The sequence below is a fragment of the Tachypleus tridentatus genome, chromosome 6 (assembly GCF_004210375.1).
Source record: "Tachypleus tridentatus isolate NWPU-2018 chromosome 6, ASM421037v1, whole genome shotgun sequence".
Lineage (NCBI taxonomy): Eukaryota > Metazoa > Arthropoda > Merostomata > Xiphosura > Limulidae > Tachypleus > Tachypleus tridentatus.
In genome coordinates this window covers 119,504,828-119,525,551 of record NC_134830.1, presented here as the reverse complement: position 1 = coordinate 119,525,551, position 20,724 = coordinate 119,504,828, and the positions used below count along the sequence as shown (strand labels likewise).

The 20,724-nt window shown below is 35.4% G+C and overlaps 1 protein-coding gene across 3 annotated transcripts in view; it reads right to left on the bottom strand.

The window, feature by feature from the left end:
- Positions 1–20,724, bottom strand: part of LOC143253443 (synaptotagmin-7-like) — a 219,226-nt gene that overhangs the window by 123,143 nt on the left and 75,359 nt on the right. For all 3 annotated transcript variants that reach the window (XM_076507341.1, XM_076507344.1, XM_076507342.1), the window contains exon 2: positions 6,957–6,998. The gene's annotated coding sequence lies outside the window, so the exon portion shown is untranslated. The remainder of the gene's footprint in view (positions 1–6,956; positions 6,999–20,724) is intronic.

The following is a 20,724-nucleotide window of genomic DNA, read 5'->3' as shown; positions in this document are numbered from 1 at the left end:
TGAAGTAACAAATTGTTTATACTTCGTCTTTTATGGATCATTCCTTAGTTATATAACTGATCGGTTTATTTACAATAACTATAATGTTATTCTTAGTTGAGCATGTTATTCGCTGGTTACTTCTCTTATGTTTAAAAACACTCTAGTAATAAACAATATTATTCAACCAACGTGAAATACAAGGGCCAAGGTTCGAATCCGGATGCTGCTCTGTAATTTTAGCCGAAGGTGGGTGCGCTATAAAAGTGAAATGGTAAAACTAATTATAACCTCTTCAAATGGTTAAAGTGGTGCTGCTACCCCTGAAGTGTACAGTACTTCAAACCTAAGGTAATCTGTGCCTGAATCGTAGGAGAACCTATCATAAACTGTTCAGTGCATCTGCGGAAAATGTTTAATTTAGGCCTAAGTATCAATAATACTAAATAAGAACCGAGGTTTTGTACTGTCGATAAGTCAATTATAAAGAATAACTAGTTACATGTGTTTAGTGTAATGTATGTTACACAAACGTCCTTGTATGTTCTCACTGGAGAGATACGCTTTGGAATATTTGATATTCAAGGCGGATCTGCGACCCAGGGTTTTGAGGCTTTGTAGTTTAATAAACGAAACTTGATAGTGACTTATGAATAACAATAGTTTTGTCCTAAGTCACATATCCTTTAAGAAGGATTCCTAAATCACGCAGTACAGGTTATTTATTTCAATATTCTTGCAATAATTTAACAGCAAAATTAATCATTGTTTATAATTTGCGAAAATTAAATTTCATTCAAAACACTTCCCGCCGATTTGAGGAACATAAACGAATACAGTATTATAAACCCCCCATGTGATCTCTCAGTAATAAACGAATGGGAATTTGGATTGTTAAGTTTCTGAATAGATAAGTTTATGAATGGTGGCATGCTCTAAGTTTTCTGTATATTAAATTGACCCCAACTGTTAAATATACAGATGAGCCAGCACTTCGAATGCAAACCAGGACAATCGCGTATACCTGCATCTTTTGTTCTTTGATAACTGTATACAGTTATAACTGTATAATAACTGTATAACTATATAATTTTTTTTTAGTCCTCAGTTCTACACTTTTATATCATAACCGTGGAACGCCAACACACAACAGGAAACCGATATCTCTTTATATAGTTATCAATATGTTGCCCCAAATCCATTTTTTTTCTATGCGAAACCAGCTGAAATGGACGAAAATCAGAGATTACTGCTTAACTGATGTTTTTCAATATTTCTTTATGAGAGCTAAATATTATTTCTTTGTTTGTTTTCTATCTCCAGGCGGAGCTATTTCTAATTTTGATCTATGAACCAGAGAGTAAGAAATTTACCAGTCGATAGCATTCGCCGTCTAAAGTGGATACTCTTAGCAGAATAGCGGCATAAATTGGTAGTATTATAATGTTTCTTTGGCATCTTTAAATCTCTCAGGTACCCCAGTCCCGTACGGCCCGGCATGGCCAGGTGGGCTAAGGCGTTCGACTCGTAATTTGAGGGTCATAGGTTCGAATCCCCGTCGCACCAAACATGCTCGCCCTTTCAGCCTTGAGGACGTTACAATGCGACTGTCAGTCCCACTATTCGTTGATAAAAGAGTAGCCCAAGAAATGGCGGTGGGTGGTTATGACTAGCTGCCTTCCCTCTAGTCTTACACTGCTAAATTATGAATGGGTAGCGCAGATAGCCCTCGTGTAGCTTTGCCCGAAATTCAAAAACAAACAAACCAATCCCGTACTCTAACCAGTTCAGGCAATTATTAAGTAATATAATTGATAGTAATACTAAAAATATATTTTGATTAATTCATAAGCATAATGTATATTAGTGTTTACTAAAGCGCTCATTATAATGCGACAAAAGAATAGACTAAACACATTCATAAAATTAAGAAATATAAATCGATTTTGTTTCATCACGTGGGTACAAAGTATACATACATAGAAATAACATATTTGTATTTTATATTACAAAAACCGTTGTTTATTTTTGAATTTATTGTAAAACTACCGAGGACTATCTGCACCATCCGTCCCTAATTTAACAGTATAAAACTAGAGAAAAGACAGCTAGTTATCACCACCTACTGCCAATTCTTGGGCTCCTTTTTTTACCAATGAATATCAGGATTGACCGTCACATTATAACGTCCTCTCCTACGACTGAAAGGGCGAACATGTATGACGTGACGGAGATCCGAACCCGCGACCCTTGGATTACGAATCGAGCGTCCTAACCAGCTGGCCATGCTAGGTCTTTTCTGAAAATATTTCATTCCATAAGGAAAATAATCTGTGTAGACGAAAGTAAAGAAAAAAAAAACTGTCGACAGGAACTTATGATTACTTTACTGATTTATGTTAAATAAATACTGATGAATAATTACAAATTTAAACAGAAATTAAACTTGTATTAATCTTAGTACTAGTCCGTTACAATACCTCGTCCTGGAACACATAAACAGAAATTCTATATGCCCACCTGAGCATGCGTAATAGGACATGTCATTCCATATCACTTGTTTTTATTGTACAAATCATCGTAACAGTCAGAGACATCTGCCGGTCAACTTCTCAACGATGTCATGGGAACTTAAAAAGTAATTTATACTCTGTTAAAAATAACTGCCAATAACTATGTTTACTGCTAATGTAGGTAGACTACAGATGAGGACAGTTGAGTAGAAATTAAGTACTGAAGCCTCCGGGAAAGGAATTGATTATTTGTAAGTTGTAAATTGGCGTCCGTGAAGAAAAACATTGTTAAGCATATAATCTTTCAGGTTCACTGCAGTGTTTATCAAGCAAGAAGATGTCTAGTTAGTTGAAAGTCATTCAATTCGGTAAAGTCTTTACACTGAAAGAAATTCCTTGTGTTCCTTTCATAAAGGCATAAATTCTTCGTCTAACTGGGGACGTCATATCTTGTACGTTTTCTATTCGTTTCCGTAATATTTAGCTCGATTATTACGCTCTACTTCCTTGCATAATTTAAAGTAAGTTACTATAAGATAAGTGGAATTATCTTTATTTTGCATGTTTATAATATCTCCAAAAACGGTTCCAAAACAACGTAGTTCTGGTCTGTCTGAGATCTCGACGATTCTTATCATTGGTGGTTTAATATAGTGAACTCATTATGATCTGGGTGAAGATTACAGTAGGTAAATAACAAAACCTCCGAAGTTTTCTTATGCAGACTGTTGAATGATAGTTGTCTGGAAATGAATCTTTATGCGTTAGTTATACTTCTATTTTTTAATCCAATGTTTCCAGATAACCAAGTCGGCTAATACTTTTATAAATGTCCACCCCATGGCGTAGCGGTAAACTTAGGATGTAAAACGCTAAAGTCCGGGGATCGATTCCCCGTAATAAACACAATAGATAGTCTAAGGTGGCTTTGCTCTAAAACAAGCATGCTCTTAAAACTAAACTGTGGAACAGAAACCACTTATACCACTATATCCAAATGAAAAACCTCAAAATAGATAGTTTTTTTTTTAATTTGCTACTATATCTGAGACGACATGGAACTCCAGTGAAGTTGTTGTTTAGAATTGAGCACAAAGCTGCACAATGGGCTATCTGTGCTCTGCCCACCACGGGTGTCACAACCCGTATTCTAGCGGTATCAGTCCACAGACATACCGTTGTGCCGCTGGGGGTCGCAGTAAAGTTGAATTACTCTTGTTATATGTTCATAATTATGCAAGTGAAATAAATCCTTTTAAAATGGAGGAAAGACAACTGGACGAACGCACTCACAACCAGTTCTCAACCCCTTGTTTAACTCAGGAGATAGCCCGATGTTGCTTTGCTATAAAAACACACACACATACATACATACCAATTCTCAGACTATCCTTATTTGTTGGAATCTATCAGATTTACATCACACCTGCGGTCGTCCCAAATTGCGGGACACGTGTTTTTGAGGCAACGAGTCCCGAACCATAAATATTCGATATGTAAGGACGCCGAAGACACGAATGAAGAAGTAGGTGTTGTGTTGTGTGCATGATATAAACACCTGTGTTAGTGGAACAGTGTATTCTTTACGTATACCTGTTCTCTTCTCTCTATTTCGTCTCTATTATGTACCATTATACAAAATAACTAAACAAGTTTTAATAGTTTAATTGATGCAACGCACTGTCTACAAAAATGACATTGAAAATACGGCAGCTGGTCCACATTTCTTATGAAGATATTAAAACATGTCATATTTAATTTCAATAGAATATTTGTCAGATCAATTGTCTCATTAATAGAAACTAATTCAAACCAGCCAAAGATTTTTTTGAAGCGAAAAGCAGAAATTATTTTCGTTCGTGTTTAAAAGGCAGTAATTACAGTTCGGAGTCTGATCCAAATGAACGTTTCGGTTCAAGTTTAAGCTCGTGTGCATAATTCCTGGCATCTAATTAACATTAGGCTATTTTTATTTTACACTGGTTTCAGTTCGAGTTTTCCTTCCTGTATATTTTAATGTCTTTACGTCTTGTGTCAAATGGTTAGATATTCACCCACTTAGAACGAACGTTTAATCTTCTTCTATAATTTATTTCAATTAGTTGATCTTACGGGATTCTTTTCGCTGCCTATCATAGCGACACTTATTATCACTTGCCATCTCCAGTCATCAGGAATGTTTACTGCTTCTTCACGAGTCTTTATGAACACTTATTGGCTCTTCCAAAGTCATCAGGAGTAGGTATTGACTCTATTAAAGTCTCCAGGAATATTTATTTAGCCTCCTAAAGTAATCAGAGACACTTGATGCGTCTTTTTAAGTCATCAAAATACTTATTTAGCCTCCCAAAGTAATCAGAGATGCTTAATGTGTCTCCTTAAGTCTCCAGAAATACATATTTAGTCTCATTAAGTAATCAGAGAAACTTGATGTGTCGCCTTAAGTCTCAAGGAATACTTATTTAGTCTCCTTAAGTAATCGGAGACATTTGATGCGTCTTCTTAAGTCATCAAAATACTTATTTAGTCTCCCAAAGTAATCAGAGACACGTGATGTATCTCCTTAAGCCGCCAGGAATACTTATTTAGTCTTCTTAAGTAATCAGAGACACTTGACACTTGCAGGAAGCAGTATCAAAAGTCGTATTCATTCCTAACATAGATTCTTGTAATTTATTAGAGTCTCTCTACAGTTGCTTCTGATAGTCTAACGACTTGTGTGGAAATCAATAACTGAAGTTAAGTTACAGAGTTGGCTAGAGAACTGAAGGAAAACGTCAGCACGTTGTATCGACTTCATGAGCTGCAAGTGAATGGTGCGGGATGTTCTAGTGCAAGCAATACGTAACTCTATAAGAATGTATATGAATTATACACAGCGAAATGTTCTAGTGTTAGCAATACGTAACTCTATAGGAATATAGATTAATTATACACCAACATCCATCACTTTAAATGTAAAGTTCTCACACAACGTATTTTTCAAACTAGTAACAAAGATTAGTCTTGTTCTAAATATAAATGTACTAAACAATGAACGCTACCTTGTGTAGTGTTTATTCCAATATTAGGCTTGCTAGCATTTACCGTCTTTATTTCTTTACCCTATATGTTAGTGACATGGTAATTATGTGAGTCCCTCAGTGGCACAGCAGTATGTGTGCGGACTTACCTGCTGGAAACCAGGTTTCATTAGATGTGGTGTGCAGAGCACAGATAGCCCATTGTGAAAAGTTGTGCTCAATTGCAACCAATAGGGTTTATTTTAATGCCAGATGTGTCAGTTTTACCTTATGCTATTAATATCAGATGTGTTTGTGCTATCTTATTATATTAAAAACAGATACGTTAGTGTTGCCGTATTTATTTTGGAACTAGATTTGTTAATGTAACGGTGTTTACTTTAATAACACTTAATTAATGTTAGCGTGTTTACTTCGATACCAGTTAGTGTTGGCGTGTTTGTTGCAGTACCAGTTAGTGTGATAATCAATCATTTCTGTATTGTAACTTGCTAACAATACTCTGTTAGGCTTAACCACAAGCGTGAAAAACCTTCGAGTACACAATAAGCTAATTGCCGTGGAATGACCAAATATGTAATACTTCACACGTAATGAAAAGCAAAAAAAAAAAAATGAATTGAATGTATACGACAATTCATCGCATATATTTCGTGAAAGAAGTTATGTGTCGCTTTTCCAAAGATATTTCTTGATTATGTTGCGTACTGGTGCTTGAGGCACGTTATCAGCCTTTACCACTGACCCTCGTGTTCATGAATTCTCACTTATTACAAGACACCAAAATTTTCTTACTACGGCTAGGGTATGACTCGTTGCAAGATTTGAATACGACTTGTTGAAAGGCTCTTTCAGAATGATATTGATACCCCAAATTGATCCACATTCTTTTTTCCAGTTTCGTTTGGAACAAGAAATCTGCAAATCCCTGAACTGCGTACCTTGATGGGATTTGAGTGTAGAAATATTATGGATCACAAAAAGCTGTTATATACTCTTCATTACATTAGCTACGCAACAAAAAATAATGTAAAAAAATTAGTTCTAATACACACCGTTCCACCACGACTTTATTTCGAATGGGGTTATTATGTCTCTTGCTGACCTAGATATCCAAATTTGTTTAACCCATTGACTGCCGATTAGCCGTATAGGGTACGGCCCGCCTCTGGGAGATGGATGAGCGTGTGCCGTATACGGTGTACAGCTGGTACACTTAATATTTAGGGCACCCGTACTCAATAGGTTAAGATAAGGTGCCCAATCCTATATATTCGATGTAAAATCCAAACGTAATTATTGAAATAAACTTAAATTTTAATTTCAAGAAAGATAGCGTATATAACAATAAAAATGATTAATTAAGTCAGCGGTCACCGAAATATCTGTAATTATTAACCGAAGACAAAGTTTTAAAATAAAAAGATAATTCAGTACTTACAAGCTGCATCCGTGAGAAGCGTCATCTATCAGTCTGTGAATTCTGTTTAAAAAAAAGTAACAGAATAATTACATTACTAGAGCTGTACATCAGAATACAAGAAACAAAAATATATGCAAAGAAATAAGTTTTTTTGTCATTAGCTAATGTTTAGAAACAATAATATTACACTATGTAACAAATTTTTTACTTTTCTTGTTCCTAGGCAGAAAGTGTTTTTTTCCCAATTGATTATGCCTAAAGTAGATGAAAAAAGACCTATATTTCTCTTCAAACTTTGCTTTTCTGACCTGGGAGCATATAATGAAAACATGATGGGAGACTATATTTGGAAGCTGATACGTGAAAGTTATTTACATTACAGTCGCAAATCTCGAAAAACTACTCACTTCTAAACATTTTTGTATAACTTTGGTATAAATACATGTAAATCTTGATTCATATGTTGTTTTATTTAGATCTTATGTAAATTAAAATGTGCAAATTTGCCCGTTTTTACATAGAAAATAGATTAATTTCTAAATTTCATTATCCAGTCACAAAAGCAAAGTTTGAAGGGAATAATGGCCATTTTCTGTACTTTTACAACATAAGCAATTAAGATATAGCACATACTATCCAGGAACAAAATTTGTGTTACATAGTGTTATCAACAATACGTACAACCAAGAAACAATTAATTTTAAATTAGTTAAGAAATAACACGTCAACTGTTTAAGTTGAGTTATTATAGATAACCATATTTGTTTCTTAAAACTAGATTAATTCACAAAACTTTACTACTCTTTAGCTAGAAGGCATACAACTGAATATTCTGTTTAGATATTAATATTTTTAATAAAATGAGTTTAAGCTACTCACCGGATTCTGAGAAAAAAAAACATTTATAAGTAGAGAACTATGAACTGGACTATAAATTTCCAAAGTTCAAGATTCTCGTGTTCAGCGGCACCTAATTAGCAAAATAATGTTTAAGAAACTGATGAACTATATTCATTAAATAAATTACAGAGATTCCATATTAAATGTGTCACATAAAAACCGTACAGATAACTCAGTTACTTCCAGTCACATGAAAACCGCAAAAATATTTTACAGATACTTCCAGTCACATGAGAACCGTACAGATAACTTGTAGATACTTTCAGTCACCTGAAAATCGTACAGATAACTTGTAGATACTTTCACACACATAAAAACCGTATAAGATAACTTACACGTACTTCTAATCACTCAGTAGAATGTGTAATTTGATAAATCTAGTAATGAAATAATTAAATTATGACAAACTATCAATCCGTTGGGTAGATAGATGTCTATTAAAGTTTCGTAATTGTTACTTATAAATATCGAACGTCACGGAAGCTTTAATTGACACCTAATGTAATAATTACTTTCAACATTTGTAGATTAATATAACTACTGGGACATCGAATGATCTAGAGATATAAACAAAAGGAATACTTTAATACACGCAACTTATATTAAAAACTCTAAATAAAATTATTCGAACCAACAGAATAAAGGAATAGCATGAACGACAGCGTGACACGACCTTAATTTCGATAGATACTGTAACCAGTACGTTTTATCCATGATAAACGAAGCGCAACGTTTCAGTGTTCTTCTACGACATTCAAGAAGTAACCTTTCGTTCTTTTTCTATAACAATACGCAAGAAGCAACGTTTCATTGTTTTTCTACAATATTCGAAAAGCAACGTTTCACTGTTTTTCTATGACAACACGCGAGAAGCAACGTTTCGTTGTTCTTCTACCATATTCGAAAAGCAACGTTTCACTGTTTTTCTACGACACATGAGGGACAACAAATTCAGTGACTTTTGAAACGCCGTAGCTACACTGCACGACATTAAAACAAATTCGGTGACTTTTGAAACGCCGTAGCTACACTGCACGATGTTCAAACCAATTCAATGACTTTTAAAACGCTGTAGCTACACTGCATGATGTTCAAACAAATTCGGTGACTTTTGAAATGCCGTAGCTACACTACACGACGTTCAAACAAATTCGGTGACTTTTGAAACGCCGTAACTACACTACACGACGTTCAAACAAATTCGGTGACTTTTGAAACGCCGTAACTACACTGCACGACGTTTAAACTATTTCGGCAATTCACTTGTTCAATATGAAAATAGACTAAAAAATGTGTACATTCTGTAACATTTGTGTCACCTTCGTGAAACTATTTCTTCATACATAAAAAAGTAACATTAGCTCGTAAATATAAAATGAAAATAATGAATGGATACAAAACTGTGTTCTAGGGCAGTGTCGAAATTGTGGTGTTCTGTTTTGTTTTTGTTTGGAACTAAGCAGAAAACTACAAAATGGACTATCTGTGCTCTACCACCACGGGTATCGAAACCCGGTTTCTAGAGGAGTGAGTCTACACATATGCCGCTGTGACACTAGAGGCCGTGGTGTTCGGCATGTTACACTGTGACTTTAATCACAAAGACACACTTTAGGTTGCATAAAACAACACTTGTTTCTAATGTTGTACCCCACAATCTGCAGGACATGGTTTTAATAGTAGAAATAATAGCCTCAAAATGTTAATTAATTAAACCTTCAATGTTCCCATTTACAGCTTCTTCAGGAGTGCTCACTAAAACCCAAACCTAAGAGTAAAAAATGTGCGGAACCATCTGTTTAATATGTCTTTTTATACACCTATATGCACTAGAGCCATTAAATAATGGCTTATCTTTGTTTGTAGAAATGGCAGAATTTTTGGTCCTTCCGAAACTGTGGGCAGCACGGAATACGTTCGAGAGATGTAGACAGGTTGGATAATCTAGGGTTTGACAGAAAACAGTCCAAACCAATAACACTGAACACACTGTTCTGGGAGCACTGTACAATGAAAGAAGTGATAACCATAACAGAAGTAAGATTATTGTAATTATTAGACACACAAGTCTAGTTAGGCAAATCAACGGAAGGAACCTTGGCCCACAAAAACGAAACAGGAGTAATAGTAGAATCCTATGTGAGCTAACGACCCCCCAAACTTTTCGTTTGTATTGCGTGTTTGATTCCATGAGGTGGTGTAGTTGTATTTTGGGGCTTCAAGGTTCTCTCAGTTCATTCTCTTTTCTAACCTAGTTTGTATATTATAAATAACGCTATTAGTTTTATAACTTAGTGTTATGAGAGTGTTTATATCTTTATACACAGCACACGAAGTTATTAGAATTAAATTCCTATCAAAGCAAGTATACCTATTTAGATGAACACTAAAAATCAGCACATGTTCGTGCATAATGTACAACAAACGAGAAGAGATAACTCACCATTATCAGGGTAATACACAACACACGAAACAACAAAGTTAACGAAATGAACCATTAAGTACCGGTTTTATTTTTATTAAAGCTCATGTTATATAACGTGTTATTTCTAGTAATAAAACTAAATTCCCATTATAAGAAAATAGACAATTCTAATTTAAATTCTCTGTAAGGAAAACAAAAGAAATGTACTCTAATACATAGAGTTGAAAATATTGAAGTTAATTCTAAATATTTTTGGTTTTCAGGGCTGGTAGTGAGAACGATATTGTCAATGCAACACCTATAGTTTTCTCTTTATTGTTTATTCTTTCTAATCATGTTTTATAATTTGTTAACTGTACATATTTCGTATATATTAACTAAATATTTTACAATGAAAACACAACAACAAAGTTCTTATAATATTGATTTATTTATAAACTTTTAATTCAGAGCACGTTACAAACTAAGTAAACGTTACTTACTAAAAGTGACACCTAGTGATGAAGTAATAAATAATACTTCACCAATAACAACGGCGCTACTCTAATACTTTCTTCTGATTAACTTAAACATTTTAAAATCCTAAACTTCGCAAGCTTTTCATAAGAACATTCTCATGCGATTAGATAAAGAAAAGAGAGTCGTGTGGAACAAGTTTGTTTGTTTTGAATTTCGTGCAAAGTTACATGAGAACTATCTGCACTAGCCTTCTCTCTAGTCTTACACTGCTATATTAGGGATGGTTACGACTAGCTGCCAACTCTTGGGCTACTCTTTTACCAACAAATAGTAGGATCCACCGTCACATCATAAACATTATAACACCCAAAAAACTGAAAGAGCGAACATGTTTGATGGGACGGGGATTCCAACCCCCGATCCTCAGATTACGAGTCGAGCACCCTAATGACCTGACTATGTCATTTTCAAGTGAACAGGCAAAACAAAACCAGGTAGAAAGTTAATGTGAGTTTGCACAGTCCTTTCATAATTCTTATAATATGTTCCTCCTAACTAATTAACACAATAAAGCTACTGCTCTTACTCAATAACAGACATCTAAATAAGACCAGTTTAGGTGTTGTTCCACTTTATTTAGCCTGAATAGTAGCGTACTTAGATTACTGTGTTTCGAACGTTTGGGGATACTCCCGGGTTCTCGTAAAAACATTCTCTGTTGTAGTTTTTCTATGTTAAGCTCGTTCTATGTTCTTTTGTATACCACAAGCAAAAAAAAACAACAACAAACATTTTGATTTCAAGATAGTCCTATGACTGATTTGTAATACACTATACAAATTATTTAAGATAAAAATCAGAAATTGTAATATTATAATTATAAGAACGAAAATTATTTTTCTCAGTTCTTTTCTACCAATCATTCCTCTGATGTTCCGTCATGTGATTTGTAAAGAAAATGGTTATATTGTGAGAGCCATTAGACATATGGAAGCTCACTTTAAGTGTTCCACAGTATCGTTAGCAGAATGTGGAGACCTATAGATATTTTAAAACGTACAGAACAGTTGTTGGTTTATTGAACGAAGCAAATAATCGTCTACAACACATGTGCTATGCTATCTGTGGAATACTTGCTATAAGACTGAAACAGTAGTTCGCAGCTGCAACTGGACGCCTTGCCAGTGTGCAGACGACTACAAACAAATTCCATAAAGTATTTTGCTCACAAAAGAAACAAAAAGCAACTTTAGTGTCAAGAACACGACCATTGAAAGACTGATTTGAAAAACAATTCGTAAAAGATAAAATAATGTGTTCTTACCGCTCACCAAATTTCAGTCCCACCCAGCACGCATAAAACGTTTTGTGATACACTAATCCTGTAAAACGTTTCCAGGCATTAAAGGTGCCCTGCATTCAGCACTTTCAAAAGAACCCTCGTGAATATCTCAGGGCAGTATTCTCAACTAAATCGTGCAGGTTGACCTGGGTCTTTGTGAAAGGCCACGAAATGAAAGATTTAATTTTAAATGTCCTGTTATGAGCAGAGACTAAAACACCAACCACTTGTTCTTCCCATGCTCTTTATAAAGTGATCTGCATAAAACATTAACTCTTAATTGATAATAGTCGTTTCTAATTACACAGGTCAACAAATTTTTTCGAAATCTCAGTTGCATAAGATTTTTTTACTTATTCTTACCCTTTGTGACCTGCTAAATTCAAATATGAAAACGGTTCAGCTCTACATGCTCTAGTTTTAATGCAATTTTAAGTTTTTCATTCTAGCCGTTTGTGGTCAAATTAACACGTTTCCTGCGATGCCTATATTGGCAAACCGGCAACTGCTGCGATGCTCTTGTACATCTGTCAGCTTCAGTGCTGCATGAGCTATGATAACGTGAGGTTGTCGTTACACTTGTCTCTTGCCTGCAACTTAGTTAAAGGTAAGACAATAGTGGGACACCGGTGGGTCCCATCGCAGGAAACGTGTTAATTACTTACACGTTTATGTTATCAACAGAGATATTAAAATTGTTTAGATTTTGTTTCAGATCTGATCATGGCTACAAGGAGACGTCAATGTGAGAACAAGCCGGACGCTTTCTGTTATATTTGTGGATGCTTCACGCTTATTCGTCAAAGGCGTAATATAACATCATTTCTGAGGCGTGCTTATAAAGCGTACTTTGGACTTGCTCTTGGTGACCAAGACAAGAAATGGGCCCCACATATTGTGTGTCATAACTGCGAGGAAATGCTGCGTGACTGGACAAAAGGGAAACGTAAGGGTTTACCTTTCGGAATTCCCATGACCTGGCGAGAACCGATGGACCACACAACTGACTGCTATTTTTGTCTGGTCAATACAAAGGGCATTGGCAAGAAAAACAGACACAAAATCTCATATCCTAGTATCCCCTCAGCAATCCGACCTACTCTGCACTCTGATGAGCTCCCAATCCCAGTTTTAAAGGATTTCTTCCATCTGAAGATGTGGGTAGTGACCAAGAGCAAGAGACTGCTGATGAAACTCAAGAAATACTTTCAGAATCTGGCGATCCTTCTTATGAGACCCCACAGTCATTAACTCCTCAACAGTTTAGCCAGCCAGAGTTGAATGACCTTGTGCGTGATTTGGGTCTCTCCAAAAATGCAGCTGAAGTGTTAGCTTCCAGGATGCAAGAAAAGAATCAGCTGAGCCATACAACTAAAGTGTCATACTTCCGAAATCGGGAGCAGGCTTTTGTGCCATATTTTACAGAGGAGAATATGTTTGTTTATTGTCATAATATCTCAGGTCTTCTCCAGGAATTAGGGATGCCAGTATACCATCCAAATGACTGGCGATTATTTCTAGATTGTTCTAAGCAAAGTTTGAAGTGCGTTCTACTTCATAATGACAATGTCTATGCAGCTGTTCCAATTGGACACTCTGTGTATTTACGAGAGGAATATAATGTCATTAAGACTGTGACTGACCTACTAAAATACCACGAGCACAACTGGACAATTTGTGTGGACCTCAAAATGGTTACTTTCCTCCTAGGTCAACAAAGAGGATTTACAAAGTACCCTGCTATCTTTGCATGTGGGACAGCCGAGCTCGAGAAAAGCACTGGAACCAGAAGGAGTGGCCCATACGTGAGACTCTGAAGGCAGGTATGCCAAATATTGTCAACGATCAATTGTCTGTCATTTGAGGAAAAGATCATATTTCCTCCTCTCCATATCATGCTGGGCTTGATGAAACAGTTTGTGTAAAATATTTTCTCAACCCAAACGAGCCGTTTTGCATATAAAGTTTATGAAGGCGTTGAATACTGACGGTGAATGCTTCCAACACATATTTTCTGTGCTCCCTGGTTTGTCCTTCGAGAAGATCAAGACAGGTGTTTTTGATGGACCACAGATTCGTGCACTTGTGCGTGATCAAGAATTTGCCAGAAAGATGAACGACAAGGAAAGGACTGCATGGCTTTCATTTGTGGCGGTGATGGCAAACTTTCTCGGTAATAAAAAAAGCTGACAACTATGAAACCCTTGTAACGAATATGTTGTCAGCTTTTCGCGACCTTGGATGTAACATGAGTGTCAAACTCCATTACCTGTACAGTCATCTTGATAGATTCCCTGAGAACCCAGGAGCTATAAGTGACGAGCAAGGCAAGCGGTTCCATCAGGACCTCAAGACCATGGAAGAGCGTTACCAAGGGAGATGGGACAAACATATGATGGCAGATTACTGCTGGAGCATTAAACGAGAATGCCCTGAGACAGTCCACAAACGCAAGAGCTACAAGCGGAAATTCATGCCTGAGTAGACTGCAATTGAGCTTTCCCTCCTCATAGTAGCAAATGTCTTATCTACTAATCAGTTTTATATAAATAAATTGAATTAATATAAATAACTTGAATACATTTATACTATCTTGCATTTTCTTTTTTAATTGCCCAGCTATATTAAAGAGTTTTATAACATATTTTATCACATATTTTTCATGATAGACTACGACGTCAATGTGATGATGACGAAATTTTGAGATTTTCAAATACCTTGATTGCAAAAAAAGTAGAGCACTGAGGAAAAAACTAACTTCAGATCTGAAATCAGGGCAAGAAATTATGTAATACCAATTGTTTGATATAAATGCAACAAAAATTTTGTTGACCAGTGTTATCTTTCAAATACGACCACGAGAACTTATAACGCTTAAAATTAGGTTTCAATACCCTATCTTAATAGAACACAAATAGTTCATTGTATGGCTTTATACGGCATAAAACCAACGAGCATAGATAGAATTAAATGTACAAAGATAAAAACAAGTTACAAAAATATAGAATTCCTATTTTATCATTAACTATAAATAATATCGTTCTTGTAAAATTAAACTTTTGCGTATATTTCATTTTACTCTGTTCGAAGCAACATCTGCATACTTCATACCAATCTCATAGTTTATTTCTTGTGTTTAATCAATCAAAAGTTAGCGCCGCCTACTGGTGAGTATAACGGGTTGCAGATCACAAGACCCAAGGCTCGAGCCGTAATACGGTACTGAACACGTTTAGCACATTCAGTTGTCGTCGTTAAAAGTCAACCTTTGCTATCTGCTTAAGATTAAACATGTAGGCGATGGGTGATTTAGGTTTGTTTCCTTCAACCTGGTCGACTGTCCTAGTTATGTCAAACCTCGGAATGGGGTTTCTGACGTGACTGTTAGGCCAATATATGGCAAAGGATGCGGTTAATTTTGAATCTACTAAATACAAATCAACTACATTACAAGCCCGGCATGGGCAAGTGGTTAAGTCAGTTGACTCCTAAGCCGAGGGTCGCGAGTTCGAATCCCTGTCATACCAAACATGCTCGTCCTTTCAGCCTTAGATACGTTATAAAGTGACAGTCAATCCCACTATTCGTTGGGATTAGTGTAAACAGTAGTCCAAAGTTAGTGGGTGGTGATGACTAGCTGCCTTCCCTCTAGTCTTACACTGCTAAATTAGGGAGGGCCAGCGCAGATAGCCCTCGTGTAGCTTTGCGCGAAATTCAGAACAAACCAACTAAATTATTACAAATATGACATTATGTATACCGGTATTTCAGTCACTCTAGTCATAGCTGAACGCTTTCTTTATGTGTTTAACCACAGACATGAGTTTCTTGTGTTTTTTTACATACGTAATTCGTCCAGTAAGTGGACGTACACGTTTATACAGGTACAGAGAGCTAAAGCCCAACCGAATTTAACGTAGTAGTGGAACTAGGAAATTTTGGAAAAGTTTTGGACATGTATAAATCGCTCCATTTGGTGAATTATATCACTGGGCTATAGGAATGTAAACTGATGAAATTCATTTCACATGCTGAGACCGAATCGTTTCAATCATAAAAGTTGTAAACTTAACTGACGCCGAGATACAAGAGAAACGAGGAAACCATTTAATAAATATTGCTGTAAACGTTGTGACGTCTTTTATCAAAATCTGATGTTCACTGGGTCTCATGGGTTAGAATATCTTATATTTATGTTTAATGTGCGTCTTAACGTACAGATACCTGAACTGTAAAGACCTTGTGTGTTTGAACACATGAACTGTAAGGAACGCATGTGTTTGGACACATGAACTATGAGGATCTCGTGTTTGGACATATAAACTGCAAGGAACGCATGTGTTTGGACACAAGAACTGTAAGGAACTTGTGTATTTGGACTCTTTGAACTTCCACGGTGTTATTCGTTCGGACTTCTGAACTGTAAGATACCACTGTTCGTTTGAATACCTGAAACTTATGTTATTATGAGCACGAATATTTTAAAGTCTGAGAGACGTTAGCTCTGAGCACGTGCTCAGTACGCAGAAGCCTGTCTGTCTGGAGCCATTGAAATTTAGGGGGCGACGTTCGAAAGACACTTATAGCAAAATTACTTGAGCTTTATAAAATATGATAATTACACCTCATTAACTAATAATTACGCAGGATTAATCTAACACGTAAGGAAATTTTAATAAGAAAATTAAAATTAACGTAGTTAGATGATTTTAAACTAATTAATCACCTCGTTTATAGCAAACTCAACAGTTAATATTTTGTTACGTTGGGGTTTCTTACAAACTTATGCTGTATAACGTTGGTGAATGGTACACGGCTTATACATGTTCAAGAATATAAATGTCTTGTGATATCTAGGAAACCTATATAACCCTCTGATAATCTAACTCGAATATTTTTATTACCAGCTGCAAAAGACACTGTACATGAGTATCTCTCTACTGAAACCTCACATAATCTGACAAGCTGTCTGGGATGTACTAGAATTAAAACAACCAACAAACTGCTGCATATATTTAATACTGTGGATTTTTACTTTATAAGCCTTATGCGATGAGATTGCTACTTTGTTACCCTTGTGCTACCACCTATTGACGTCACTATGTCGTTGTAAAATGGTTTATTAGTTTATAAACCCTGTGGCATCACCTAAAGACTATAGTAATTAATCAGAGATACTGTATGTACGGTTCATGTTTTTCCTATCAGAGAGGCCTAATTCAGACCTTTTGTCTAGCAGTGTATGACTATAACACAGGTAGATAAGGAGCAGAGCCAGAGAACTCGATCCTAGTTATCGTACTCGCAACAACATGAGTTTGTACAGGGTTATTCACAGAGTGAACCTACTACAGAACGACCCGACGTAAATAATAAAAAAACACATGGTATCTGTGATTCTCTGTGTCTTGACATTAAAACTCTCATAGATAAAACAGAAAAAATAAACTACTGGGAAAGATATTTCATAACTATTTAAATATGTTCTCTTCTCTAAGGTTAGTAGGGTATCTAGTATCTAAACAAAAAAAAACAAAATCATTACGCTATACTGAAAACTTCCTTTAGTTATCGGTTCTGTGTAAAGTAGGCCTCATTAGTCTAGAGAGATTCCGTGAAAAGTAGGCCTCATTAGTCTAGAAAGGTTCTGTGTAAAGTAGGCCTCATTAGTCTAGAAAGGTTCTGTGTAAAGTAGGCCTCATTAGTCTAGAGAGGTTCTGTGTAAAGTAGGCCTCATTAGTCTAGAAAGGTTCTGTGTAAAGTAGGCCTCATTAGTCTAGAAAGGTTCTGTGTAAAGTAGGCCTCATTAGTCTAGAGAGGTTCTGTGTAAAGTAGGCCTCATTAGTCTAGAAAGGTTCTGTGTAAAGTAGAATTCATTGGTCTACACTAGTTCTGTATAGAAATTAATTTTTGTTAAATTTTAATATCTGGAACTTTAATGTTCTTCAAAGACACAATTTGTTATATTATTTTTTGGCATTTAATTCTTTGTATCATTTTTCCCTACTTTTATTTGGGTACGTGTACCTAATTTTTTCAATTAGGTAGATTACTTTATAACTAACACTATAAAGATTTATTATACAAAATCCCTAGAAAAAAAAAGCTTATTAAATTATATATAAGGAACTGCAGCATAGACACTTGTAGTCTGTAAGTGATATAGTAATGTTTTAAGTTTCAAAGAAATGTAACACACACATAAATATACATATATATATATTTCTGTATAAGTCTTTTAAGTGAATTCAAAAAGCCTTAGCAAGCAACAAAAACTGACACTGGTAGCTTCCAATGTGAATTTAAACAGTCTCAAACATGAAGTACTAGATATGATAGTTTTCAGTGTGAAGTTAAACAGTCTCAGTAATATGAAATACTAGATCTGATAGTTTCCAGTATGAATTTAAATAGTTTTAGTAAACATGAAGTACTAGGTCTGATAGTTTCCAGTATGAATTTAAACAGTCTTAGTAAACATGAAGTATTAGGATCTGACAGATTATTACTACGTAAGGAGACAAAATGAAACATGAAACTAATTATTGAAGTTGTGACGTATGTGTGAGATGTATAACATTAATCTTCTAAACTGCCTGCGTTGTTACTTTTAATCGATTCAGGTTTTCTTTGTTTCTATTTATTTTTGTAAAAAACAAACAAACTACACTTTTACAAATCAAATAACACAAAAGTTTTCACAGGTTCATCTTAACATACCTTAAAAATTAAGATTCACTTAAATAATTCGGTTATTTCGTTTCTGTCTCACGATTATCATCTTTGATTTCAGCGTGAACTAAGTGTTTCTTTTTAGATGATCGATATAAGAGAACAGACTGTGAAAATTTCGTTTCTTGTGCCTTTTGCTTTTCGATTCGCTGCCAAGTCGTTTTTTAAGACGCGTCCTCCTTGTTATATATCTCTTTATTTTGACGTGTTTCATGCTTTGAATGCCAATATACGACGGATTATTTTTTCGTTTTTGGACTGTATGTTTTTAGGCCTCAAAGCCTCAGTGAGGCTATTTACAGTGTGTTCGCCATAGTGATCGAACCCGAAATTTTAGTTTAATAAAACTTGAAGATTACAGCGAAAACCACTGGAGGGCACATAAAAGCTTACATAAAGTAAAGAATTTTTAGATTATTGGAAGGAAAATAAGTGTAATATATTATAAAATATTCCAAGAGTAGGGTTAGTTGCAGAAATAACAAATTACTGACAAATGTTCTCATACTAAAACTGTTTCTAACATCAGGATCAGTCTAAAAAAAACAAATAATATATTTGTACAGTTGTTATGAACATATTTCTGCATTTATAGATTAGGTTAATATTTGTACAGTTGTCCCTAATTTAGCACTGTAAGTGCTAGTTATTACCACCCACCCTAACTCTTGGGCTACTCTTTTACCAACGAAAAGTGAAATTAACCGTCGTATTATAAAGACCCCAAAGCTGAAAGGGCGAGCAAGTGTGATGTGACAGGGATTCGAACCCGCGATCCTTGGATTACGAATCGAATGACTTAACCACCTGGCCACGCCGGGCCCGATCTAAGATATATTTTCGGTTAATTCAAAATCTGTCCCGTTGGTTTAGCGCAATTTTTACAGACTCTAGCCCTAAACATTGAAGTATATTCTTCTTGGCGGCAGAGCGCGCACTGTATTAGAGAATCTTTTTCGGAACGTCAGAGGAATGTTTACGGACTTGTAACCCTCACATCCGCAGTTCGGTTCCCCTTAATGATTAGAGCGCAAAAAGAATATTCAGCAATCTTATGCTAAAACAACAATTTAAAAAAAAATACGTACAAAATTTAATATTAAAAAGTGGCCCTAAAATTAAACACAAAAAACATCATTCAGTTAAGTTCGTCTTAAAACAAGTTTTAGACTTTGTTATTTCGTGAAAGATAATTATTCATTTATCAAAGCAACACAAACTTATATTTAAACGGTTTTTGGTAAATTTTACTTCTTATTTCGACAAAATTCGATTATTTCACAAGACAAACAAATGAAAAATTAAGATTTCAATTTTGGCTTAATATATGCTTGACCTTATATAAGTGTTTGTCTTTTTTGTTACGTATAGTATATTTTAACGTAAATCCTTTTTCAAAAATCATCTAAAACTATAGGAATTGAGCCCGGCCTGGCCAGGTGATTAGGGCACTCGCGTCGTAATCCGAAAATCGCGGGTTCGAATCCCCGTCGCATGAAATATGCTCGCTCTTTCAGCCGTAAAGGCGTTATAATGTAACGGTCAATCCTTCTATTCGTTGGTAAAAGAGTAGCTGCCTTCCCTCTGATCTTACACTGCTAAATTAGGGACGGCTAGCGAAGATAGCCCTCGTGTAGCTTTGCGCGAAAACTAAAAAAGAAACAAACAACCTAATATATTTACAGAGTGATTTCATAAAACATCTCTCGTTTGAGAGTACGTCATGTGACACCAGTTCAAAGCCGAACAGTTAAGCTCTAGCACGTAACAACTACGTCTGATTTAAGCGTCATGCTTATAATTACAAAAAGGCTTAAAACTGTCTTGAAATTTAATTTATTCGTACCAAGTGAACTGTATTTTGTATGCTTCAGTTGTAATAAATCTATACACGTGTTACCTTTGAATACTAAGCATTCAGGACCAAA